Raw genomic sequence first — 27,398 nt, 5'->3', positions numbered from 1 at the left:
AGGAACTGTTCTGTTTTGTCAGCTTTAGGCAACAATTTAGTATTGTCTCAAAATAAAGAAAATAAATTAAACGTGAAATTGGCACAAGGATAAGATGTGGTCAAAAGACTAAAGATCTGTTACTTGTAATTCAGCTTGGTTAGTACAATAATCCTGCTGTTGGGGTCTAACATCTAAGCTATATCTAGTATTGGCTGAGATGAGTATTTGGAGAAAACATACCTTGTATTTTTCATAAGACTAGAGATTTAATATGACATTGAGATATCTGTGAATTTCTCTCACTGTAGTTCTAAAAACCTGAACAGAGAAGGCACACTCCAAATTAATTTGTAGCTGCTTGGAAAAGCACAGTCATATCTGGCATGACACGTTAACCAGAGTAAATAAAGAAAAGCATTGAAAATAGGGAAATGCAGTCCTAGTAAAAATAAACCCAACTTCAAGTAACTAAGACAACAGATGGAATTTAAAAAAATAATCTTAAAAACTAGGAAAACAAAGAAAGCAACACTGCAGTAAATTGAATAGAGCAATAATTTGTTTTTTAAAACTAGAAAAAAAAAAAGTAATCTCTGCTCAGACTGACTTTCATCTATTTTGAGATACCCCATATAACACTGAGGAATTCAACGTATTTATTTAATCAAATGAAAGTGTAGAAGAACTTCACTTAACAGTGTATTTTCCCTTAATAGTGACATTTTTATTACTAATAGTGTGTGTGTGCGGTTTTTTTTTTTTCCCCTCATACCAAAAGCAAAAAACAAAAAGGTATGGAATGTTAAATCTTTAGGAAGTAACTTTTATGTTTTACCCTCTTTAAAGTTCTTAACCCTTCAGAATAACAGAATTCTCATCTCCAACTAATTTAGAGTCAAGATATGGGAAAACTGCCCAGATATGATCAATGTGTCCATATAAATAAATACACATATACATACATATGCACCACAGACTGTCTGTTTAAATGGAACTATTTAAAAGGAGTAGAATAAAAGCACATCTGCTTTTGCCTACAAGTATTACTTGTATGATACGTTTTTTGTCTGACTATAAGTAGGATTTGAACTTCATCTACACAATCTAGAATTAAAAAATTAGAAAAAGAAATGAAGTGGAAAGATAACTATCTTTCCCTCCTAATTTTGAGAGGGCTAAGCACTGCCACTTGATGGACATTTCTGCCATTTCTATTGCATAACTAAAAGAACCAAAGAAAAACAGAATACCCAGAAGAAATACTGGGGAGTGCATGCTGCTTTTAAGATGGAGCAAACTAGAGTGCAGGGTTAGCTGTGGTCTTTAGAACCACACTTCAAGGAGGAAGTTCATGCTTGGGAACTAAAACCATTAAGACCTTTCTTGGCAGTTTAGCAATCTCCAACCCTGAAACAGATTATGTTGCGGATGTGCCCCAGATGTGAAGCCCTGAAAGCCAGGGCTCCATAGCAGCAAGCCGAATGAGTTAGAAAGGAAGCAGACAAGTGTCTGTAACAAGGTACTGCATGGTATCAGAAGCCCTTTAAAAAAAAAAAAAAGTATATATATATATATATACACACACACCCCTCTGTGCCAATTATTCATTGAAACAAATCAGTTTTCTAGTGAAAACCTGTTTAACAGAAAATTGGTGACTATTCCTACTTATCACCTTTTTATAGGACCCCCCATTAACAAATGAAAGAAATAATCTATTTCTTACATAATCTGTTCCACTGGGCTATTCAAAATAAGATCTAGCACATCCAACTAAAACAAAAACCTAGTCAGCTGAAGGGAAAGGAATGGGAATCTCACATTCCATGTCCTCCTCCAATGTTATGAAACCAAAATCATCCATTTTTTAGACTCTGTTAATCTTTAATAGGTCATCTTCAACAGACACATTAAAAGCTGTGATAGCTTAAAAGCTGTGAATAAACCCCTAACATTGGTTTGTGCTCTGTTTTAGGAACATATGGAAATACCCTCTGTCCTAAATCTTTTTCCTAAGTACTAAGTCCCATCCTTAAACTCTGTGCTGCTGGATAGACAAGACATCCGATGTGGATAGCATTCTAATAACACAACTTTCGTTTCTCAAAAAAAAGCAGTATTTGATAATTCTAAAAACAGCTCTTCTTTTTGGAAAGGATATGCATGATCTGATGGCCTACAGATGTGCACTGAAAACTGCCTTTGGTCTCCTTCCTAGAGTACCAGATGGTCTCACATCATGAGGTTCCTCTCACGTCCGAGTATTGCAGTCTATATGCTTAGTCACTAGAGCTATAAATAGTCTAATTGCTTCCCCCCCCGCCCCCCAACAGCATTCTTCAGCACCTTTCACAGGAAAATCTCTCTCAAGGGAATAGCAACAGCTTGAACACACAGCCGGTTGAAATTGTATTTGTTAAAATTTACAAAAAAGTAAGTATATAAGGTAGTTTCCTTAAAAAAAAAAAAAATACTTGGAATTGCTGCCCTGAGCTCCCACAAAGAAGTTTAGCTTTTAGTGGTTGGTGTGGGAGGAGATGGTAGGAAGGAGCTGGTAACAATTACTAGTCAAAATCTCAGCCCTTTGTGTAGTCTGTCTTCTTCTGGGACTTGCCACATGTATTCTTTATTGCAAAAATCTGTTAGCAATGATTACTCAAATTCTGGAGAGAGCACTCTGGTAGTGATGTCAGCTTCCCAAGGTTTCTGCTGGGAATGGTTCTTAAAACAGCAGAAAGGAGTCTCTTTTAACCCTGTGCTTACTTCATTATTCTCAGCATGTCACCGATGATATCATGCCTTTTATATTGTGCTTTTACCAGAAAGCCATAAAGAAATCAAAAGACTATGAACTGGCCTGGTCTAAAACTCATTGAAGAAATAATTGGAAAAAGGCTAATGTTAACTTCAAAGAATTTCAATCCCAAAAGACTCTTTTCACCCTGAAGTGCATGACTCCTTCCTCTCTTTTCTGAAGAATGGTGACCCAAACCTAAAAGAGTTTCTGAAAGGGACCCAAACCTAAATTCCAGTCCCAAATTCTCCACATATTTTGAGGAAGTACTCATTGAGGTCTGAATTGTGTAGCTGCCCCCACACTAATGGCTGAATCAAGCTTTCAGTTACAAGCACCTGAAGGGTGTAGGTTGTTTGTACGTTTTTTAAAAATTAACCTATGATTCCTGGGCAGGGGGTGGGGGGAGTTCACCTGTAAACTATAAAATTACAGGCAAACTATTGGATAAACTAAAAGCAGAAAATCCAAGTCAGTCACGTTGCAGTTTTGGTTGCCTAAGCCAAAAGCTTTCATTATAGAACTAAAAGTTACTGGGGTTTCAATTTGTTTAAGTGAAACCCTCAGTTTTAGGCAAATTCAGACATCTCTTGTTCCCTTTTTTTTTTTAAATAAGAAAAAATTTTCCTGAGCAGGTAACATAGCAAAATATCTGAATACATTTTGCTAATGTTTAAAGGTCAGTTTGAATTTTCTGTGTTTTGATTTTTTTTGCTACAAATGAAATAATATGAGATACTAGTTAAATGATCGTCACAGTGACAGAGAAATCATTCAGTTTTCAGAAGACAGTTTCTCTCAAATCCATTTTAATTTCATACGCATTTCAAGAAGTAACTCCTCTCCCTAGGCATCGCAGAATTGACTCACAGACTCTGATGATCAGTGGATAGCACTCTGTGTACTCACAGATGTTTTCTGTGACACATGTCAGAACTAGTATGAAATGCCTTATAAGGTATTGCCCTGGTTTGGCCTGCAGCATGTTATTCTGAGATATTTGCATGATTTGTAAGAAATAAAAAGTTAAGTAATCCAAAACCTGCAGATGTACAACAAGGAAAAGCCTTGCAGGGATGAATGATGTGGGGTTTTAAACAGATATATTACACAATAGGAGCTAGCAGTAGTCTCCAGTGACATGGCTTATTCTGCTTCATTATGGGAGATTGAGTCTTCACCTCTTCAATTAATTAAAATAATACAGATTTCAGAAAATAGAGTGAGAACTCAGTCACAGGTTCCTAAGGAGGATAAAGCTTCGTTCCACTTCCCCCTTCATATTCTAGTCAAGGAGTAAAACTGCATGATGTGAGTCATATTCTAGTCAAGGAGTAAAACTGCATGATGTGAGTAAAGATGGCCTTCAAACTGGGGGAACAACCCCTATTCAAAGAAGCACAGATATATAGCTTATAGATTAGTAACTATGGATACAATGCAGAAGGTAGAATAACTACTTTTACAGAGCCTGTACCTGCTAACGTACTCTGTACCAATTAGATTGCTTTAGAATACTTTTGTTATACTCCTATATATTTTTCAGTTCTTCTGAAGTGCTGCTGCATCCAGGTCTAAGGTGAGAAATAAGCTGAAAGATCATGGTACTCTTTCATTGGAAATAACTGGTGGATAGCTAAAAATGTCTTTATCTATACTATCTACATACACGGGTTCATCTGTTCCTACACTATCCCTCTGTATACAATTTCTACATTATTATTTGCTTTACCACAATGCCTAGGTATCCCAGTGAACACTAAGACCTCCAGATGGTGCCTTCATACTAGTAGTAAGAAGATGCCTCAATTGCAAAGAACTGAATAGATGAGAGGGTGCAGAGAAAGGAGATACTATTCCCACAGCAACGTATAGGAAAATGAGATGCAAGAAGATAGTGGCCTCAGTTTTTGGACTTGGCTACAGCTTATGTGGGGCACAGAAACATGTTAGAGTATGCAAATCCCCTTCAATGCCTAATCACTTTTCACAGTTTATACTCTGAATATTCTTGCCCTTTTGCTGATTAGGGCTGTTCAGTTGAATTCCTGCTCATCTACTTTCAGTGTTCTAGGATCATTCCCTCTGCCCTCTAATCTCTCTTCTCCATTCCATTCAGAGTTTCGTCTGCTCCCTTACTGTCTCCCCTTTTCGGTAGGTTCACCTCCTTGTAGAATTTCATCCCTGCTCCTAAGCATTCATGAGCTGCCTCGCTGTTCCGTCTCCTGTATGCTTTATTCGTCCTCCCTGCCCAAGCTCTCTCTAGCTTGCCTGCTTAGACAGTAAGTTCTTCTGGGCAGATACTATTTTATTTCTAGTTTGTATAGTAGCCATAAGACAATAAGATCACTATATTAACTATTCTACAAATACACACACGAGGAGTTACTTGAAGAGCTGAAATAAAACTACTGAGTTGAATAGGTGCAGGCATGACACAGTCTTTGATTTCTCCCCCTTTCTTTTTTAACCTGCTCAGTTTCTCTCTTAATAGGAATACTTTGTTCACAAAGCAGTTTCTAGAACGACATGATTACAGTGGAACTAAGTTTAAGTACTAGAAAACCTTGTACGTCAAATACTTTCAAATTTAATACTGCAGTCCAAATACCTTGTGCCTATTTTTCAGTTACCCACAACCCTACTGGTTAAGAACATGCCTAGCCAACTTCCATCAAAGTATTTGGTTGTGTATAAATTCAATGGGAAGTGTTTATTATATTTTATACTATATAGTTAAGAAAAATCCCGATAAATTTTTCTACCCTAGTTCCACTGCCAGCAGAACTTGCTATAGTTCCTATAATGTTTACTGACATTCTTCAGGAATACTGGCAGCTGGACAATGGGAAAAATGAAATGTCTGTGGACCATGTGGTTTTCAGGATCATTTTTGAATGTAGTTACACATGTCTATCATTTACAGAGAAAAGGCTGTTAAACCTCTACATGTTAACAGACACACCCACTAGTGAATGAGACAGTCCCTGACTGGGAATTTGAAAAGCAGGAGATCACCCTTCATGTGACAGCACATTAACATAGAAAAAAAAAATTATATATATATCTCTGTGACTGTTTTAACAATTCAGCACTTTGCCGTTGTCAGCATGGTTTTTATAATGCCATGTTACTTCCTGTCCTCTACTATTAGCTTTAAAGCATTTTAATCCTGACATTTTAAACATTGAATCAGAAATGAAAACTCTATCTTCATCAACGATTCCATTGCTTTGCGGAAACAAGATGATGAGATTGTTATTCCAGCATCTGAGACTGAAAGTCACTGAGGACGAGGACGCAAATGAACCCAAAGGACCCAGTGGGGTCAGCCTTAACACCTCCTGACTTAATTATTTCCTTGCTCGTGATTTGGACAAGCTAAAAGCCCCTATACCGGTTCCACTTTTGATCAGTGATTTCACACCAGCATCAGAGCTGAAGGCATATAACTTAAGAGCAACAGTTTGGCTCCTTGTGTTAGAGGATCCAACTGCATGTTCCTTTGTTGTTTCAGACACGATTTTCTTCTGAACTGCTCACTCATTTCCTCAGGTGCAGTGAAATACCTAGGTTGCCCAGTAGGTTCCTCTGATATAATGTTATTTTATGGAAGTTTGTATAAGAAAAGCCAGTGGCTTCTAACCTTTCAGGCTGACTGATTTCCAGTCCCTTTCTTTATAGGCAGAAGCGTTAGTCATTGCTTCCCACTGTTCTGCTCAGGGGTGTTGCCTAGCTTGTTTATAGTAATGCCAGATTTTGGAAGTCCACTGTATAGGCCCTAAAACCCTTTCCCACACAGTAACGTCTACTGACCACACTCATGAACTGTGAGTTCACCTTTCACCTGACAGGAAACCATGTGTGCCAACAGCAATAGTACTATTATCTTTCTTTAAGTTTCTCAGAAACCACATGGTTCACAGATATTCCATTTTTTCCAGTTGTCTAGTTCTTGAGTGTAATGCCCGATGTCATCTGAAGAAAATCAGTGTACATTATAATCATAGAACCATAGAATTGTTAAGGTTGGAAAAGACCCTTAAGATCATCTAGTCCAACCGTTAACCTATCACTGCCAAGTCCACCACTAAACCATGTCCTCAAGCACCACGTCTACTCTTCTTTTAAATACCTCCAGGGATGGAGACTCAACCACTTCCCTGGGCAGCCTGTTCCAATGCCTAACCGCTCTCTCCATGAAGAAGTTTTTCCTAATATCTAATCTAAATCTCTCCTGGCACAACTTGAGCCCATTTCCTCTCGTCCTATCACTTGTTACTTGGGAGAAGAGACCAACCCCCACCTCACTACAACCTCCTTTCAGGTAGTTGGAGAGCAATAAGGTTCTCCCCTCAGCCTGAAACTAAACAACCCCAGCTCCCTCAGCCACCCCTCACAAGACTTGTGCTCCAGACCCTTGATCAGCTTTGTTGCCCTTCTTTGGACACACTCCAGCACCTCAATGTCCTTCCTGTAGGCAGGGGCCCAAAACTGAACACAGAATTTGAGGTGCAGCCTCACCAGTGCCGAGTACAGGGGGATGATCACTTCCTTAGTCTCGCTGGCCACACTATTCCCGATACAAGCCAGGATGCCATTGGCCCTCTTGGCCACCTGAGCACAGTGCTGGCTCATGTTCAGGCAGCTGTCAGCCAACACCCCCAGGTCCTTTTCAGCCAGGCAGCTCTCCAGCCACTCCTCCCCCAGCCTGTAGCGTTGCATGGGGTGGTTGTGACCCAAGTGCAGGATCCAGCACTGAGCCTTTTTGAATCTCATACAGTTGGCCTCGGCCCATCAATCCAGCCTGTCCAGGTCCCTCTGTAGGGCCTCCATACCTTCAGGCAGATCAACACTTCCACCCAACTTGGTGTCATCTGCTAACTTACTGAGGGTGCACTCAAGCCCCTCATCCAGATCATCAATGAAGATATTGAACAGCACCGGCCCCAGCACTGAGCCCTGGGGAAACACCACTCATTACCAGTCGACAACTGGATCTGACTCCATTCACCACCACTCTCTGGGCTCAGCCGCCCAGCCAGTTTTTACCCAGCGCAGAGTGCACCTATCCAAGCCGTGAGCGGCCAGCTTCTCCAGGAGAATGCTGTGGAAGACAGTGTCAAAGGCCTTACTAAAGTCCAAGTAGACAACATCCACAGCCTTCTCCTCATCCACTAAGCAGGCCACCTTGTCATAGAAGGAGACCAGGTTAGTGAAGCAGGACCTCCCTTTCATAAACCCATGCTGGCTGGGCCTGATTCCCCCAGTTGTCCTTCACGTGCCACGTAATGGCACTCAAGATGATCTGCTCCATGACCTTCCCCGGCACCGAGGTCAGGCCGACAGGCCTGTAGTTCCCCCGATCCTCCTTCCAACCCTTCTTGTAGATGGGTGTCATATTTGCTAGCTTCCAGTCATCTGGGACCTCCCCAGTTGACCTGGACTTCCAGTCATCTGGGACCTCCCCCAGTTGACCAGGACTGCGGATAAATGACGGAAAGTGGCTTAGCAAGCTCCTCTGTCACCTCCTTCAGTATCCTCAGGTGGATCCCGTCTGGCCCCGTAGACTTTTGGGCATTCAGGCGGAGGAACACGTCAGTGACTGCCACCTCTTTGACAACTGGGGCTTCATTCTGCATCCTATCTCCATCTCCCAACTCAGGGGCCTGAAAACCCTGAGGATGACCAGTTTCTATAAGTTTCTCTGTATTCTCTAAAGAGAGGCATATTGTACCTTTTGTTAAAGAAGTCCTGTGGCTAGATAAAGAAAGGCTGCCTGTGCCTGGGAAAGGAGAGCACTTCATTCCCAAAGCAACTGAACATGCTCAGACTGGAAAAGTTCCTAGGGTACAGCCTGGGGCAACCAGGAGGGAAATGGTAAGTGAGAAACTGTATAGACTGGGAGACTCCTGTGAGGAGAAGGGGATTCACCTGTTGCAGGGAACAGCTCTAGTGCCAGTATGGCAGGTGATGGATAGAAGAAGGCTTTGACTGCAATAACAAGTGAGGTAGGAGTAGACCTGTACAGTTGGTCCTGCAGACCAAATATCTACAGTGCGATTCAGTGGTTTTACTGCAGACAAGTTCTAGCCTACTCCTGTGACCAGAAGGCCCAACAGTAGCTGGAAGACATAGACTGCCCAGAGGCAAATCTTGCAGTTTAGTTCCATCTGAAAGGAGTCCAGTTTGTGTGCTCCGAGATTGCTAGGCAGCATGAACCAAAGCATAACAAACAGGAACACTGGAGATTCACTTTAAAAGCACATTCTTGATAAAAAGAAAAAAAAAGCTAAAGTAGATGGACCCAAAAGTTTTGCTAAGAATCCAGAGAGAACTGTTGGGAAATAATTTGAAAAAAGAAAGCCACCAGAAAAGGTTAGATGTTGCTTCTGCAATGATACAGTAAGCAATAGCTTTGTTTACAAGTCTTCTTTTTAGTCTCCTATGCCCAGCAGAGCAGGGGTTTTCTATTATTACAGAATTATGTTTTTCTAGTTTATTATTTGTGTATTCTAATGATATACAACTGATCTTTAAGGAAAGGGCATATGTGGGAGGGAAGGGCTCCAGTTCCTCCTCACATCCCTGGATGGCACAGCTCAATATTGTGTCTTGTTATTTCTGTAACGATGAGGATGTGCCATGGTTTACTGAAAAGATAACACTACAGTCTGAAACAGTCAAAGTGGATTTGTCAGTCACCTGGAGAACAGTCATCTTGTCCTTCCCTTAACAAAACAGTACCCCAGTAATTCTGAGCTGCTGCCTATGTAACTATATTCCAGATCTATTCCACTGTATTACTAAACTCACAAACATGAAGAAAGTGGTTTTGGTATTAATAATAAAGTTCCTGACCTTTTTTGTGCAGTTGGCCTCTCACCATTCATTCTGTGATGTGATCATACAAGGAGGAAATGAGAAACTGGAATTCTGGCACTGAAAGGCAAACTCAGAGCAGAAAGAGAGGGAAGTATCTTTACTTCCCGATCAGAGAGATGTATTAGAAGAAAGCAGTGTCAAAAATCTTCTCTGTGGATTCCTATCTAAGGTTAAGAGAGTTTTCAGCTTATGTTCTTTTTAATAGTACAAGATGTGAACTCATTTTTTTAATTAGAAGAATGCAACTGCATTTTATAAAAATTTTGAAATCAGTATGTGTTTACCTGATTCCATTTTTACAGTGAAGTAACTTTGGCTGCTTTACCATGACTTTCTTTTAGATCTTAATCACTTTTGAAGAAAAGAGAAGCAAACTGTATTGCAGTTTAAAAGCTTTTGTCATCAGTAATAGATATGCCTGGAAACCCCTATGTAAACACCATACATTTTTTAAAACACCATTATTAATTCTGTTCAAGGTCTGAGGTGCTGATGTGTTCCAGTTCTCCAAAACCAACCCTGCCTATGGCTATAGACAGATTAGTTCACTCTCCAACTCTGAAACAAATTCTAATACCCAGATTTTATTCTCCTGTTAACACTGTGTCAGCACTTGAGATTTGTTGCCCTTGCACAGCCAATTTGATCACAGGAATACAAAAGGTGGGTTCTGAGGAGACAAGGTTCCTAATCACCTTGTATTTGCACAAACCAGTCTTAGATATCCCATTTACGTAGCAGCTCCTTCCTCCTGCTCTGCCAGATTTTATGAATCTTCCAAGCAATGCTGCAGTTCACCTGCGTATTTCTAGATATACAATCATGGCGAGTTTTATCTTTTTGTAGGTCTATTCAAAGCAGAGCTCAAAACCTCTCTCACAAGGTCTCGGATAATGAACAGCAGCTTGTCATTAATGTGGACAAAGTGACATGGGAATATGCCAAGAGGCGTTAGGAGAATTTGAAGCTAACTGTTCTTCTAAACTTTGCAGAAGCATCATTCTGTCTGGTACCTGTATGCTACCATATGTCGCCTGCCATTTCTTAAGAATGCAATATAGCAAGTATATTCACCCATGGCAAGGCATTTTAGGTAAAATTAGATTTCTTAGGCACTTAAATCATTTAGCTAATATGTCAATCAGATATTTTTGCCTCTTTTGTAATTTTCTTTCAGCAAAGACTGTGTTGATGGGCTGGGCTTACATTAGGTTAGCATATTAGCTAGCTGCCAAAAAACGAATTTCAAACAATCAAGTCCCTTGTGGTTTAACTGCACAGTAAACTGTATAGTTTGGCATGAATTTAACATGTATAAAATAGAATGCTGTCTCTACAACTGTATGGCATGCCATACAAGATTCAGCAAAACAACACAACAATATTGATAGGATACCTAAATAAATACATAAGCTAAAGTTCTTCAATTTTCCCAAAGAATAAAAATACCTATTTTCCATTAAATTAATGAGTACGGACTTTCCATATCCCACATATAGCTTTGATCTGTAAATAATTTTTAAGGGTCCCTATAGGGATGGCTCGTGAGATCCCCTGCTCAGTGATTTCTGTGATATATTTGCTCAATTTACATGTTCTTGAGCAAAGAGTCAATAATCAAGAGCGCTACAGATGAAATTAGATGATCAGCTACTTCTGTTAATCCTATTATTGGGGTTATACTGCCACAGATGTAAGTAATTGGAATTAGTAAAGCATGTTTCTGGTAAAACACAAGACTGTAGTATGCAGCTCCTGCTTTTAGATGTTTGTGAAAACAAAAAAAACCCACGACACAATAAAAGGTACTTCTGACAGAGAGAAGAAAATCAAAAAGCCATGCCTAAAAAAAAAAGTTATCAGGAAATGCACCAAGTTTCTCTTTCATGAAAAGAATTACATATTTTTCATAGGACTATCCTTTAGCAGTTAAATATATTTTTCTTCAACGAAACCTTGTAACACAGACTTGACAAACACATAATGAGTTGTCTAGAAAAATTAATTTTCTGAAAATTTAAAGAACATCCATTTTATTTTTCTGACCAGTTAGCCCTTCTATCATAATACTACGCTACAGGTGTGTAGCTTTGTGACTTCTCAGACTCCTGTGTTTAATTCTTACTTTGTGCTGCTATTTAATAATCTCGACAGATATGGAAAAAACTTGCTGATAATATATTGATAGGTTGAGGGGTTTGGTTTGTTTTTTTCCCCTCCACTTTTTCATTGCACTGTGGCTACAGGAAGAAGAAATTAATTAGATCTGTTTCTGCTTTCTCTAATGAAGGAAACTTCATCTTAGCAGAGATATACTAGTACAAATAACAGTTAAAGCCAGAATAAGTAATTTCAGCAGAAATCAAGCCATTGAAAGAGTTCATTGTGAACAGGGCATGTTATGATGTCACTGTAGACATTTTCAAAAGTGGAGTTACACAAAGAATTAACTTGAATGAAACTTGACCACACCAAGAAGAATGGCATTTGCTATGTCAATACATACATCAGTCATCAGTATAGGAACCTGGTATAGCAAACAACTTCAAATGCAACTGGACTGTATAATCCCTTGAAAAATAAACCGGTATGAGCTCATCTGTATGGGTAAACTAAACCCATTAGAGGTCAAGGAGTGTTCAACAGAAGCAGTTATGCAAAAAGAACAAACTGTACCCACCTATGAGTAGGCACAGAAGCACAGACTGTCTGGGACATTTTCCGAAGCGTAGAGGAAAAGTGAGCAGAGGGAAGCTGGAGAAACACAACCGGGCCTTAATGTCTCTCTTTGGGTTGGGGGAAAGAAAGGATTCCTAATAACTTGTCCTTCCTCTTTGGTCAGTGGGATACAGGCTGCCCAAGACTGAACAAATTACTGCCATTTAGAGAAGAGTGACAGTAAACTATGAGGAAAAAGAGGTATTAATAAAGCCTAGACCAACACCATGTTTTCCACAGTAGACAGCTGGGATGCTGTAGGGCATTACAACTCTAATTCACTAACTTGTTGTGACTTATTAGCTCAGGACTAAGCCTTTCGTTCTTAGTCTTGCTGAGTAAAATAGACTACTACTAAATTACATTTCCAGGATTTCAGTATTTATCATGAAGCTTTCGACAGCATAAGTTGTTTTTACAATCAGCCCTTCTACAACTTTTTGACTGATTTGCCCGTAAATTGTGAAGCCTTGTTGTTTGTATATAGCACCTTTGCCCAAATAACACAGGTTTCATCAGCTGCATAGACAGGACGCAAAGATGCATGGCCAGAAATTTTTTCTTTCATCTGCGATTCACTTAAGAGGTGTCGCTAAAGCTAAGCTAATGAGTAGGGCAGAATTTTACTCATCATTGTTCTGCAGAGGAAACAGCCCAGACCAGCCCTTGAGGTTTTAATCCTGCAGCTTAAAGAAGCATCTGAGCAACAAGGTCTGTCTCGTAAAGACATTTTGTCTTTGTGAATAATCTCAAGCATTATAAAACCTATCATAATATTTACATGAAATGTTCTGCTTCACAGTGAATGTTGAAAATTTGCATCTTATTACTGATCTTAAGGTTGTCTAGCTTCAATTTCCAAGCGCTAACTGGCATTACAAGTGCCTCTGTAGACTTAAGAGAACCACCTCTTCTGCAGGCAGTTGGTTTTTTTTAGGCTAGCAGGAGTTGTTTCTTGGTCTTTGCATCAACAAGTAAACAGCTTGAATTAATTTATTATTGAACTAATGAAGGCATGTTTTTCTATTCTAAAATTTTTCTGTTATTACACTAAAAAGAAACAGTTAAACTCTCCATTTATTGCATATTGTTTCTAAAAGTGACACTGAATAGTGACTAAAAACAAATGGGATAGTTGAGTAATTAGAGAAATTTAAACAATTGGAAAATGTCATCATTTTTCTGATTCTGAGTCAAATCAGTTAATGTGTCTAGCCAGGAAAGAGACTGAAGGTATTACAATACATATTGCTTTGTTCTTTTTCCTTTTGCTCTTCATCTGGAAAGAAGGACTACAATTATTTCTCTTGTAATCACTAGCACTAATTGTGCCTTTAATGCAGTACCACAGCACTTTAAATGTAAGTTGGTGCTACCATGGTTTGAGCTACGGTGAGTCAACTCTGGGACCTGAGCTAGTAGAAAACTGTTGTTTTATACGATCAGTTTTCTGGCAGTTTAGCTGTCAAAACTGTTCCCCTGAAGGACTAGACAAATGCCTATGCCAAAACATGTGAGGAAACGAGGCTGTGGCAGAACTAAATTACATTGGCTGAAGTTGTTCTGGAGCTGCATCTTCACTGTAGGATTAGCATTGAGCTGGTTCTAAATTCTGCAAATAAAAGCATCTCTTATGAATCCATTTACTCTGTGCAACAAGAACGCCCTTGCAGCTGACAATGATTTATGCTCAAAACTTCCAGGTTCTTTCCAGCAAGACATAAAGCCAACAAACAGCTGGAGATGTGGAAGTTAACTCTAACCTAGCTTCTTGGTGTACTCATAGCACTGATGTGACAGAAACTAAAAAAAACCTTGTGTACTAGGAAAATTCAAAACTTCAGAAGAAACCTCGGCCAAAATGACTCTTTTGGCCTCAATGATGAAAGGCAACATTCAACTTTGCAGTGGCAGCAAAGAAGATTCCAAGAATGAATCAGTGAGGGACCAGTCAAGTTTGAAAAGTCTTGGTGCAGTAAACGGGGTGTTTGGGGTGTGCTAGGAGTTGTCAGGGGAGTGATACAGGTTAACAGAGCTTCACAAGGCTGGAGGTAGAGGTATTGTCCTAGACTCACGATGAACTATGTAACTGTGGTGGAGATGGTTGTGGTCTTGTGACTGAATGGGAGCTCTAGGATTCCCCTCTACCTCACTGCCTCCCAACATCTTCCTCCTTCTCTCCAGACCACAGTAGAAGACTCTCCCCTAGCCCAGCCCCTTTTGAGGACAGCCTGCCCTTTTATCACCCCATCTCATCTCACCTCCTATAGCGCTCCACCTGTTGGGGCAGCATGTCTGGCCCAGCTCTGCTGCATGTTTCCTCCTCTGGCTCCTGCCACCCCTAACAACATGTGAGACATGAGGGAAAGCAAGGATCTCTTCCAGCAGCACTAAACCTTGTGATTATATTCAAAATGGCTGTTTAACATTTGCTCAGGCAGGTCTATGCAATGTACAGTGCAGCTTATTCAGAGAGGGGTGACAAAACTGTAGTGGGAGAACAGGAGATACAGCATAGGTCTCTGGGGTCCCACCTGAGCATGCTTCCTCAAAATCCCTCATGAGGCTCTCCTGCATGCTCTCAAAGGCCTGTGCCACCTGTCAACAGCTGCTTAGCCCTGCGAAAGACCCGGGGACAGAAAACAGAACAGTTACAATTGGTTTGGGTGCTGTTGTGTTTACAGCATTCTGTTCTAGTTTGTAAAAGCTGTGGGTGCCTGAGCCAGGGGAATTCTTGTAGCCCAAAAGAGCCTTTCCAAGCTTTACATAGAGATGACAGCCTCAACAGAAACCACAGAAAAATGGGGAAAAACAATACCAGGCTTGGCTGGCATCGGCTTTTTACAGACCCAGTTTGGGTTTCTGCCCAAACTATCCACTAAAGAAAGTGCCATAAAAACTTCCTGCACAGCATTTGTGTATCGTGTCAGTCTGGGCTTCAATGCAAACTAGCCACTAAACAAAATACTTACTGCACAGCATTTGTACGTCATATGTGCCTTACTCTGAAATATTTATGGAACAGATCTATGTAGTGGAAGGCTGAGAGTTCTTAACAAAATTGGTTTTCAGCTGCTCCATTTAATATCCACCTGTTCATTTGCAGGTAAATAGATTTATTTCTTTTACTAAAATGCTTAGTGCTTTTGGATTTAAGCATTTTTTAGTATTTTTCCTTATATTCTTATGTTATATATTAGCATCACTAATCGCAAATATTTGAAACAGCCGAGTCTGGAAAGGGCTAAGGAGAAAGAATAGCTGAAAAGTGAATGGCTTAATAACAAGAATTTCAAAGGGCTACACAACTATAGAGCAATTTAAAAGTTTTAGAGCCATTTAAAATTTAACATATTGGATTAAATTTTCAGCTCATGTAAAGTTGTATAACTGCTGAAGATAATGGAATTAACATGAATTTAGTTCACCTGAGGATAAAGATGATAATTATATGGGAAAATAACCATCTATGATTTTAGATTGTATGTTGTTGTTTTTTTTTTAATCTGGTGATGTTCCGAAACTGAGACTTTCCCCAGTTTCAAAATATTTTTTCATGTATTGCTTTTATATGACAGAATACTGATAGCAGAAGAATGATATTTAAATGAAAACATGTTTGCACATTTCTGAGGAAATTGTGCAAATTTCCCCATTTAGAAACCCATGCGTCATACTCACAGTTCTGTTCAGAGATGTGACTCCACTGACCTGGCCATCCCTGTGACACCATTTTCTGGAATGACCTGTCCAGGAAAGTAAAGTTTTCTTTTCAGTTTAGTCTTGGAAAGCTAACCACAGAGGAAGCGTTCTCAGTGCTCACAGGCAATATCATTATTACCTTAGTATTTGTGTACATAGTTACACCATTTACACTAGGTGTAAGAATTTATTTTCCAATTCCAAATAAAGGAATCTGAGGATTGGTGTATCACTTCAGCAATATTGCTATTTTCATTTGGAAAATCACAAAGTTGCTATATGTATTCACTTATGTATTCTTAAAAACAATTTAGAAAAGAACTTCTAAAACTTCAGATTTTTTAATTAGAGGAAAATTTGACAAGCATTACAGGCTCACTAACCTCTCTGACCGAACCTTCCCCCTTCCAATGTCAGTAGAGAGTGTAAAAAAAAAATCTTGACATTCGCTATTTAAATATTTGAACAGCTCTCTTTCTTTGCCACATTTGGCCCCTAAATGACATTGTCCAATGGGAGCTGCAGGGTCACAGGTTCAGCAGCTGAGTAGTGTTCTGTGCAGTTGCTAAGTCCTCCAGTTTTGTCTCCTCTACCCCATGCCCACTGTGCTCATTAGACAGTGGCTGCATGTGACCCGCCACACTTAACCCCGTTCAGTATTAGAAACGCCACTAAACAAGCGTAGCCCAATCCAAAGCCCCATTTCTACTTCACTTCACTTTTTACCACTATCTCACCTTTCTTACTATATTCCACGACTGAGGCGTCAGTGAAATTTTATGTCTTCTCTGCATCTTCTCTCCTCATCATTAGGCAATGAAGCACACCAGTTACAGTATAGTCTTCCATGTATAGCAAGTGCCCTTGTAGCAGACTGCAGCTTGCAGCTACGCTGCTTGCAAAATAATTTCAATAAGTACTTCCACAGTGCTTTTCATAGTAGTAACTAAAGTCAGTTGACAGCATTAGTAAAGAAAATCTTCTAGCATATATTCCTCACTGCCTGAAGACAAAAACAAACTCCTCTGCAAAAGGACCAAGCTCACAGCGTCACGTCATCACAAACAAAGCAAGAGCTTTGTTTCCTCTGCTTCCTGCAAGCTTCCTGAAACCTCTTGCAGTTGTTCTCTCCTCCTTGTTTCTGAAGTGATGTAATTTTCATACTGATGGCAGATCGCAAACTGCAAATTCTAAGATGGAAGAACCAATCCATTTCAGTTTCAAATGTTTTCAAGTTATTTTCTGTCTGCTCACCAGGTAATTCTTATGGACATTCTAGGAGAAGATAAGGATAGAAATGTCTCTAAAACACCTGTAACTCTGACGAAGTTTCAGCAATTTATGAAGATTTGCCATGTAGTGAGAGCACGTTTTTATCTCTTACCTGAATAAGCTCCTTCTTGGCTGTAGGTGTGATTCAGCTATTTCATAAAGGACACATGTATTTGAATTTTGACAGTGAAAGCTTCAGACCAAACTTCTGAATTCTTATCACACTCTTTTTCTACATGCCTCACAGGTCTAGCTGAGTTTGTGGAACTGCACACAAAAAATGGAAATCATACCTCACTCCCTGCTTTGCCCTGCCTTACATTACAAATAAAGTCAATATTGCAGTACAAACAAGTGGATTGAACAAACGTGTGTGTCTGTGTTCAGATTAATTAGCATTCAACTTTAGCCTAAATTATGAGGCTATACTCTTTCATCTCCCCATATAACCATTAATTTTAAGTTGGGCTACTCTGGAGGGCCATTCAGAGCAACACCTGTGCTATCTCCACTGACTGAAAAGGGGGTGAAGTGAAACGGAAACTCCTAACCTCAGTATTTAAAGTTAAAAGTATAAAGATAAGCCATGTGAATATCCTCTTATCCTCATAACTGAGGTAAATTCAGCATTGTTACTCATATTCCCCCTGTTCCACTTCATTTTCAACACACATTCATTCTTCATTTTTCCATTCAAATTAGCCACTGTATTTCAACAGCTATTAAAAAATCAGATTGTAAGTGGTCACTAAGTTTTATGTTCTTTATATTATAAGTACCTTATCAGAAACACCAGCTTTTGACTCCAGAACTGTTGATCTGAGTTCAGGATGTATGGCAAACAAGTTTTAAAAAAAAAAAAAAAAATTATGGCAGAGTAATCTAATATATCCCTCTCACTTTTTTCAATAGTGTTAGCAAATCTACTGAGTCAATAGTCTCACTATGTCTACATAAAATGGTAAATAGACAAGTACTGGCCATTAAGTCCTACTTTAATATTTTGTAAGGTTTTAGAGTAGACAGAAAGAAAAAACAAAAAACCCAGAGGTTTAATTAACCCTGCACCACCAAACCCCCAAAATCTTCTGTCATAAAATAGGGCCTTATTGGAAACAAACTGTAAGAAGAAAAAGCCCTGAGATATTAACTAATCACAGAATAGTGATCAGACACTATGGCTATCAGATCATTGCCAGTCAGAATGAGATATATGTGACCCTATGCTGTATCAGAAGAGTTATTTCCAGCAGAGAACTATTAGTAGTTTTGTACAAGTCTTCATCTGGGTTATTGGAAACATACTGGTCACCCATGTTAATGAAAGGAGAACTGAAGGTTCCACAAATGCAAAAATGAGCTAGTAGTTTGATCAGGGGAACAGAGATGTTTAAAGTTACACACAAAGACTCTCAAGCTATGATCCCTGTACGTAAGTGCAAAAAGGAAAAACAAAAATGAGAAAAAAACCTATTCAGATTAAAACCAAATTTGACCACAAGAACAAACGAGTACAAGGTGACTATCAGTACTTTTAGGCTGATTCTCAAAAGAATTGAGTAGCTATTAGAGTAATCACACTTTAGAATAGTCGGGGGGGAGGGAGGGGAACAAAAAAAACCCACCACGTTCCTCATGAAATTAAACATTTTATGAAAGATTACAGGATTCGGCGTCTGTGATAGTGTCAAAATCCCCACAGCTCTATGTTCCAACTTTTTTGATATACATCCCAGTATAATAGCATATTCATCACTAGCTTACAGTCATAGTAAGTATATTTACTGTTGCCTTTTTGTCAAAGCTTTTAGGGAAAGTATACATACGATTAAAATGTAATTCAAAATCAAGGAAAAAATGGTATAATAACAAATCTTATTTGTTAGAATTCTTCCAATATGTGTCTTTAAGGTATTACCATCAGTAAACTTTGGCAGCTGTGATCTTAGGCTACATTGAATAAACTTTTGACAGGAAGATACTTGAACACAAAAGGTAATTCACTAGGTACTGCAGACAAAGGCAACTGATTTAATTCCTAATTTACACAACAGCAGGATTACATTAAGTCCTTTTTTTATTACAACTAGCCTGGTTAAGTTTTGGATTGCTGCTGCAGAAGTCTATTTCAGGACAAGTTCTGATTACCCTTTTTGACCATCCTTTGTTGTATTCCAATGATGTAGCAGACATCTGATTCATTAACAACAACAGGCTCTCTCAAGTACCTTAAGGAGAGGTGAGATACTTGGACACTGTTTTTTTCCTTGCTGCATGACTAATCTGAAAGTTAGGTTACAAAAAAAAAAATCTTATTCAATCTCCCATGACTATAAAAGGCTGAGGACCACAAAATTCCCATGGTTATTTGGTATATCAGCAGGTATGACTGCTTATATTTACATACTACTATGAAACTAGCTAAATAATATCTACTGTGGTTAGTCTGAACTACCAATGCAGTAGAAGGTGTATAAGAAAACCAAACAGAAGATAGGCTTATTAAAGTCATAATATGTCCTTATCTTCCCTGCCATGGAAAAAAAAAAAAATCATTCTGAGGAAGGGCACACACATGACCAGCTATAGCAATCGCAATACTTAAGAGGAAAAAATAACAACACAGAGTAAATCATACTGCTAACTATGGAGATCACTACCAAAACAAGCAACAAAACACATAGTTCCGAAGAAAGAGAGGGAAAGAGATGGAGAGACAACTGCACGACAAACCAGCCACGAGGGAATAAAACTTAGAGTGAACCTAAGTCAGCAAACTGCAGCCAGACATTTTGGGCTAGACTGTACAATTTACATGGAGGTCTGTGTTGAGGGTGTGACTCAGCTGCATTTTATCCAACAGTTGTCACTACACCATCTATTATAGTTGCATACTCTTTTTGCTGCTGTGAAACTAGTGTTTATTTCTCACCCTGTCCCCCAAGATGAGGAGGGCTGGGGCAAATGGATTTGACAAGCCCTAATCTGTCTAGAATACATTACTATTAGTTCACTGGAAGAGAAAAAGGTGTTCTTGAGTCCCCACACTACACTTTGCAACATGTCCTTGTGTGAGTCATGAAACAAGACTGGAGATAAACTCTCTATGCGCACCCACCCATACTTATCATTAAAATGGTCTGTTGCAAGTTTCACTGAAGGGCACGGTAGTATCTACAAGCAGATGCAGCACACGGAAATGAGTGTCATTAAGCAATAAACACTATCTTGATAATTTTCTTCATTTGTACCAAGAGCTTTTAATCTCTCGAGTGGTATGTGTGTGTATTTATTATAACAGTGCACACCCAGAAGTGTCTCACTGAGGTTATGAATCCCAATCAGCTTTACATGAAGTAAATAAAATTTCTCTTATCTTACTAAGGCGGAACACTTCCTATTGGTCTATTTGTCTGGTTACAGCAGTGAGGTACAACCTCATTCTTTTGCCTTACTGCTTTAGTATTTTATTTTCAGACAATCAGCAATTCCTTGGGCTTCAGCCTACTTTGATCCCACTTGGGTCAACTGGCTGCGATTTACTCACTACAAATACATAATTTTTGTTTTCAATTTTATCAGCATGCCAAGATTAGAACTTCAAATGTCACTCGGGATGCAAGTTAGCCTAGATAACATTTAGATTTATCAGAAGTCATCAAAAGCCCTATAAATGCAGTGTTGGTTGAAGTTATTTCCTATTATGGTGTTTGAAGTTATCACTGCAGTTTGTGACATTTTATGCAGTGAAGCAAGAAAACCTGTACTGACACAACTGAGCCCTAACCTTTTAACTGTAAATTGAAGGTGGGGGGAGTGCTAGTGGACATCTAAAGGAAAAATATAGGATAGGCATTCCATACTAAGAAAAGAAAAAAGTGAAAAGCAGTGCAGATCTGGAGCTAGGAAAACTTACCACTGATACGCAGTACTGCAGTATGCCATAGCGGTAGGAATGGTCAGCTGACAGCACGTACTACCTGGGAACAATATGTTTAGGTTCCTTAGTCTACAGCTTAGTCACAAATGTCCCGAGAATACTGCATTTCGCAAATCATAGAATCATAGAATTGTTAAGGTTGGAAAGGACCCTTAAGATCATCTAGTCCTACCTGTTAACCTAACAGCCTGGTCCACCTCTAAACCATGTCCCTAAGCACCACATCCACATGGTTTTTCAATACTTCCAGGGACTGTGATTGCACCATATCCCTGGGCAGCCTGTTCCAATGCCTAACCGCTCTCTCCATGAAGAAGTTTTTCCTAATATCTAATCTAAATCTCTCCTGGCACAACTTGAGCCCATTTCCTCTCGTCCTATCACTTGTTACTTGGGAGAAGAGACCAACCCCCACCTCACTACAACCTCCTTTCAGGTAGTTGGAGAGCAATAAGGTTCTCCCCTCAGCCTGAAACTAAACAACCCCAGCTCCCTCAGCTACCCCTCACAAGACTTGTGCTCCAGACCCTTGATCAGCTTTGTTGCCCTTCTTTGGACACACTCCAGCACCTCAATGTCCTTCCTGTAGGCAGGGGCCCAAAACTGAACACAGAATTTGAGGTGCAGCCTCACCAGTGCCGAGTACAGGGGGATGATCACTTCCTTAGTCTCGCTGGCCACACTATTCCCGATACAAGCCAGGATGCCATTGGCCCTCTTGGCCACCTGAGCACAGTGCTGGCTCATGTTCAGGCAGCTGTCAGCCAACACCCCCAGGTCCTTTTCAGCCAGGCAGCTCTCCAGCCACTCCTCCCCCAGCCTGTAGCGTTGCATGGGGTGGTTGTGACCCAAGTGCAGGATCCAGCACTGAGCCTTTTTGAATCTCATACAGTTGGCCTCGGCCCATCAATCCAGCCTGTCCAGGTCCCTCTGTAGGGCCTCCATACCTTCAGGCAGATCAACACTTCCACCCAACTTGGTGTCATCTGCTAACTTACTGAGGGTGCACTCAAGCCCCTCATCCAGATCATCAATGAAGATATTGAACAGCACCGGCCCCAGCACTGAGCCCTGGGGAAACACCACTCATTACCAGTCGACAACTGGATCTGACTCCATTCACCACCACTCTCTGGGCTCAGCCGCCCAGCCAGTTTTTACCCAGCGCAGAGTGCACCTATCCAAGCCGTGAGCGGCCAGCTTCTCCAGGAGAATGCTGTGGAAGACAGTGTCAAAGGCCTTACTAAAGTCCAAGTAGACAACATCCACAGCCTTCTCCTCATCCACTAAGCAGGCCACCTTGTCATAGAAGGAGACCAGGTTAGTGAAGCAGGACCTCCCTTTCATAAACCCATGCTGGCTGGGCCTGATCCCCCAGTTGTCCTGCACGTGCCACGTAATGGCACTCAAGATGATCTGCTCCATGACCTTCCCTGGCACCGAGGTCAGGCTGACAGGCCTGTAGTTCCCCCGATCCTCCTTCTGACCATTCTTGTAGATGGGTGTCACATTTGCTAGCTTCCAGTCATCTGGGACCTCCCCCAGTTGACCAGGACTGCGGATAAATGACGGAAAGTGGCTTGGCAAGCTCCTCTGCCAGCTCCCTCAGTATCCTCAGGTGGATCCCATCTGGCCCCATAGACTTGTGGGCCTCTAGGTGGAGGAACAGGTCGCTAACTGTTGCCTCTTCGATTATCAGGGCTTTCAGGAACTACAACAGATGTCCTCAAGGAGAAGTATGACTGACATCAGAGTTAAAATTTAGCACTATGTGATGACTAGAGAATAACAAAGTAATAAAGACATTTTAAAAAATAATAAATCCCTAAAATGGTAGTGGGATTACTTGGAGATGTCTAAGGAAATACTAGCAGAAATAAAGGAGAAAAAAGGAAGAAAATTATTACTGGGTAAACACTCTTAAGATGTTTTCATCTAAAGTAGAAGCCTAAGGAAATCCTATGGGCAGGAGCAATTATGTTTTTATTAGAGGCATGGACCACATTACCTGAAAGACACAAAAGCTAGAGAAAAATTTATGACTTCATACAGTTATTGTAGGACAAGCACAACAAAAATTATTCTGGCCTACTAACAGGTCAGAATATTGCCTGTTGGTGGGGAGAACTGTGAAAGGATTTTGTAGATAGCTGAAAATAAAAAATTCAAGTAACAAACCAGCATCTTTTCCTTTCTGTTTCACACGGTTCTGATACAAAGAGGGGAAAAAAAAATCCTAGTTGTTTGTGACTGAGATCTTTATATATTACTGTTATTCTGTTATAGCAGACCTGTACTGAGAAAGAATGGATCTCGAAAATCGTTGTTTTACAAAAGCATAATGGTAAGCACAAGTAAAAGATTACTATATAAGTGCAGTGATTTTAGCCCATGTCAAAGCTAATATTTTTCTGTGACATTACAGCTTTAGGACAGATTAACGTGCTTTGTCATTTAGACATCTAGTATTTTTCTGTATCCCATGCTTCAGCACATCCAGTGCTTCTATAAATTAACCGTCAGATATAACTCCTACTATTTCTTAAGCAAAGCACATTTCAGATTCTGCAGAGAATCTCTCCTGCCCCTTTCCAAAATAAGCCAAAATAAGTACAGAGCAATAGTACAACTGATCATAGAGTCCCACTGACTGACCTAGTTTGCCATGAATGATAGAGTCTAAACTGCTAAGGTCCCTTTTAAATACATTGGTTTTTTCTGAGTTTTTGAAGAATTCTCAGCCAAGCCCTTACAAAACACGGAATGATTCTTCTCTTAGAAGCCTGTTCGGGACAGGCAAGGAGAACAGCTTCTGTCTGCCTCTCTACCAAATAAGACCAAACAAACAAAAAACCCTAAACCATCCTACTTCCTACTCAGCCCTTACCATATTTTACCTGGCTCACTCCATTTTCACAACTGAACTGCTGGTACATCAGGGATATTGTCTCTAATTGAAACCTACTGACACTCATTTATCTTCTGTTGCAGTAACTGAATTTATCAAGCTTCTCCTCTAAGAAGCATTAGTAGCAACAGCTGCTCTTGCCAACTCCTGGGGCAGCAGCCGACCTAAACAGCTGACATGGAAGGTTCTTTTCCTACAATGCTATTATCTTTCCTCCAACTTGAAAGAACTTCTTCCTCTGTTCAGCCAGGGTGTGGTTTGCTAATCCATGCCAGTGCCTGTAGATTGATTAGCTCAAAACCTTGTAAATCTGAGCAGCAAGATTTTACGTCTAACTTGGTCTCCATGGCCTCACAGAGGCCCAACTTTTACCAGTAAAATCCTTTGTGTATTAAAGACTAACAATATTGCTTCAGAACTTTGTCTATCTATCTGGAGAAACTGCAGTCTCTGCTAAAGTTAGATTACTTCTTTAAGAAGTATTAAATTTGACAAATATTTAATTAATAGATCTAGTTTATAACAAATAATTCATTATTTACCATAAGAAATACTGGGGCTGACTATAATCTAGTAGACATTGATGCACAGCTTCTAAGCTATTTAAAAAAAAATAAAAGAGATCATAACACTGAAATTCCCATTACACATCTGTCAATTCCTGCTTTAGGTAAATAAAATAATTTCATTTCAGTGGTCATATTAGGCATGCACTTCACTCTACAACAGAAAACTGAAATAAGTGGGATAAATCTGTGATATAAGCCTATGTTCTAGAGTTGCAACATACAATGTATCTTCTACTGGCATACTGGTCATCTCCTTCCAGTTAGTAAATAACTGAAACTTTACAAAGCTGATCCTTTGAAACAACAACAGTGAGCCTTAGCGTAAAAGCTGGTACTGGAGGAAACGTTGTTTTGCTGGGAAGAACAACCTTCAGCTGTAAGCATCTGTTGTTCCTGTTCCCTGGAAAGCCTCATTAGCAGATTTTTAAATGTTCCTAGAAAAAGATTAATTAAGACTTCTTAAAATCCTTTCCTACTCTGGATAGCTTTCTTGGCAGAAGATCAATTCATCCTGATCTGACTATGTTCCACTGATATGAACATATTTACTGTATGGCAAGTATTTGGCTCAGATGTCCTGGAATTTTTTAGGATGCAGCCAAGAATGCTGTACAATCATTATGCACATGCTGCAATGACAGAAAACTAAATGGGAGTTATGGGCTATGACTTTATTCTCATATTGTAGATAACCTTGGCAATACAGATTTTTTTGTATGGTACAGGTAAACATAAAGTCTGAAAAGTATTGTAAATGCAATTAAAATATTTTTGTAGAGGAAACAAATCTCGAGCTTTGACTGCACTAAAAATTACTTGATGGATGATAGTGCAAGTAAAATTCATCTGATTAAAAAAATAATTTAAATTTTAATCAGTGCCCTTATCTGTCTTCTTTATCCTGTCAATAAAAATAGTTACATATCTCAAGTTTATGTTTTTGTGGTTTGCATGCCTATTGCTCTACTACTTTGTCCTTACAGTGGGCTATTAAAAATATAACTATTGATGTAATTGTAAATTTTTCAGTTATGTACTGATTAGATAAAGCCACTTGTAAATCTAAGGTAGCTGCAGTGTGAACTCCACTTATTTCACTAGTTTTTTGTTTGCTGCCTCCCACCCCATCCCAAATGAAACCATAGTTCCAAGGCCTTCAACATCTTTCTGTGGCTATTCACACATATGCTGAAATAATCTTCACTACAATCTTTCTGCAGAAAGACATTTGCATTGTTAAACATCTTGAAATTGAAAATACCATTTGTTATTCTGGTATGAATCAGAGAAAGTGATTTTTGAAGTATCAGCAGGGAGCAAAGTTAAAGGACCAAGAAAGCAAGTTTTATCCTCTGGCTACAACAAATAATAAAGAAATACCAGAAACATATGCATTAAAAGATGCAAAACAGAATTATAGTTGTCAGTTAGACTCGATGAAGGGGGGGGGGACGACACACAGATGAAGAAGAGTGGTTTACAAATACAACAATTCTTGACTTTTGGTAGAATAGGCAAGACCTGGATTGTAACACCTAAATTAACTCTTTCAAAGACCAGTAGATTTGTGATTACTGACACAAGTGCAATTTCAAAGATTATTTGCTAACAAGAAGAAAACATTCAAATAAAATGCCTAAACAACTTTTTACAGGCTTTTCTCATCATGATTCACCTAAATAATAAGTCTCCTTGGGGAGTTCATTTGTGTATGAAATCAAGGTATATAATTCTACAGCACAATCAGACAAGTTTATCTGTAGTAGAACCTCAATTTGCATCAATAATTTTCTCTAGTATTGCTTTCCATCCTGACCAATCATACAAAGCACTTCAACCACTGAGGTGAGCATTCAACTGCACCAGCAACTTCTTTCCTTCCAATTCACATCTTGGCTACCTCACATATCTTAGATTTATAGTTATTAATAGTTGTACCTTTAATCCAAATCTATAAAAATATAACTGTAAATAATTATATATATACATATATATATATATATATATATATATATAAAAAGAGGTGAAAAATACTTGCTTGCAAGATCACAAAGGCTTCCTGTGAGCTTTATCAACTTTCACAGATTTCAGACTAAGCAGCTGTTTGGATGATACTAAAAAACCTCAGTCACAGGGAACCATGCTGATACAAAGACATCTGGAATTTTAGCATTACACCAGACAAAAAAGTATTTTGGGGAACCCCCTCTCTTTATAATGAAGTAACATCGCACTGATTTCAATATCTCCCTGTTTTGCACACCTTTTATACTCTTCCTCTCCCCTGTCCCTTCCCCATTCTGAAAATTTCAGATATCTGATCTCTTATGGAAAGAAGTTTCACTTGTCCCTGTCTGACAGATATAAAATGCTTTGAAGATGTCATCGTGAAAATAACTGACAATGTTATTTATGGCTCCAAATCCTCTTAAACTTACTGTGCAAGCTCCTAATTTCATTCCAGAAGGTGTGGGAAATTGATGGAGGTGCCAGTGCATCCTTAAATAGGCCAAGATACATTCTGCATTGCAGTCTTCATATAAGCTGTGTCAGGCAGTATTATTGGGGTGACAGTGTAATACATGCTTTTAGTAACATGAATTATAGACACCTCTTTAACATGGGAGA

The 27,398-nt window shown here is 39.4% G+C and overlaps 1 protein-coding gene across 2 annotated transcripts in view; it reads right to left on the bottom strand.

Annotated features, from left to right (window-relative positions):
- The window catches only part of SLC44A3 (solute carrier family 44 member 3), a 117,540-nt gene that overhangs the window by 72,001 nt on the left and 18,141 nt on the right, over positions 1 to 27,398 (bottom strand). Inside the window, exons 1-2 of one of the 2 annotated variants that reach the window (XM_087733767.1) lie at positions 16,819 to 16,845; positions 16,061 to 16,125 (exon numbers count right to left, since the gene is read on the bottom strand). The exons of the other annotated variant lie outside the window; for it this stretch is intronic. The gene's annotated coding sequence lies outside the window, so the exon portion shown is untranslated. Of the gene's footprint in view, positions 1 to 16,060; positions 16,126 to 16,818; positions 16,846 to 27,398 lie in introns of those variants that run through there. 2 annotated transcript variants of the gene reach the window in all.

Source organism: Nipponia nippon, unplaced genomic scaffold, assembly GCF_047370975.1.
Source record: "Nipponia nippon isolate SJK-2023a ecotype South Korea unplaced genomic scaffold, ASM4737097v1 scaffold_5, whole genome shotgun sequence".
Classification (NCBI taxonomy): domain Eukaryota; kingdom Metazoa; phylum Chordata; class Aves; order Pelecaniformes; family Threskiornithidae; genus Nipponia; species Nipponia nippon.
This window is presented reverse-complemented; position numbering and strand designations above follow the sequence as displayed.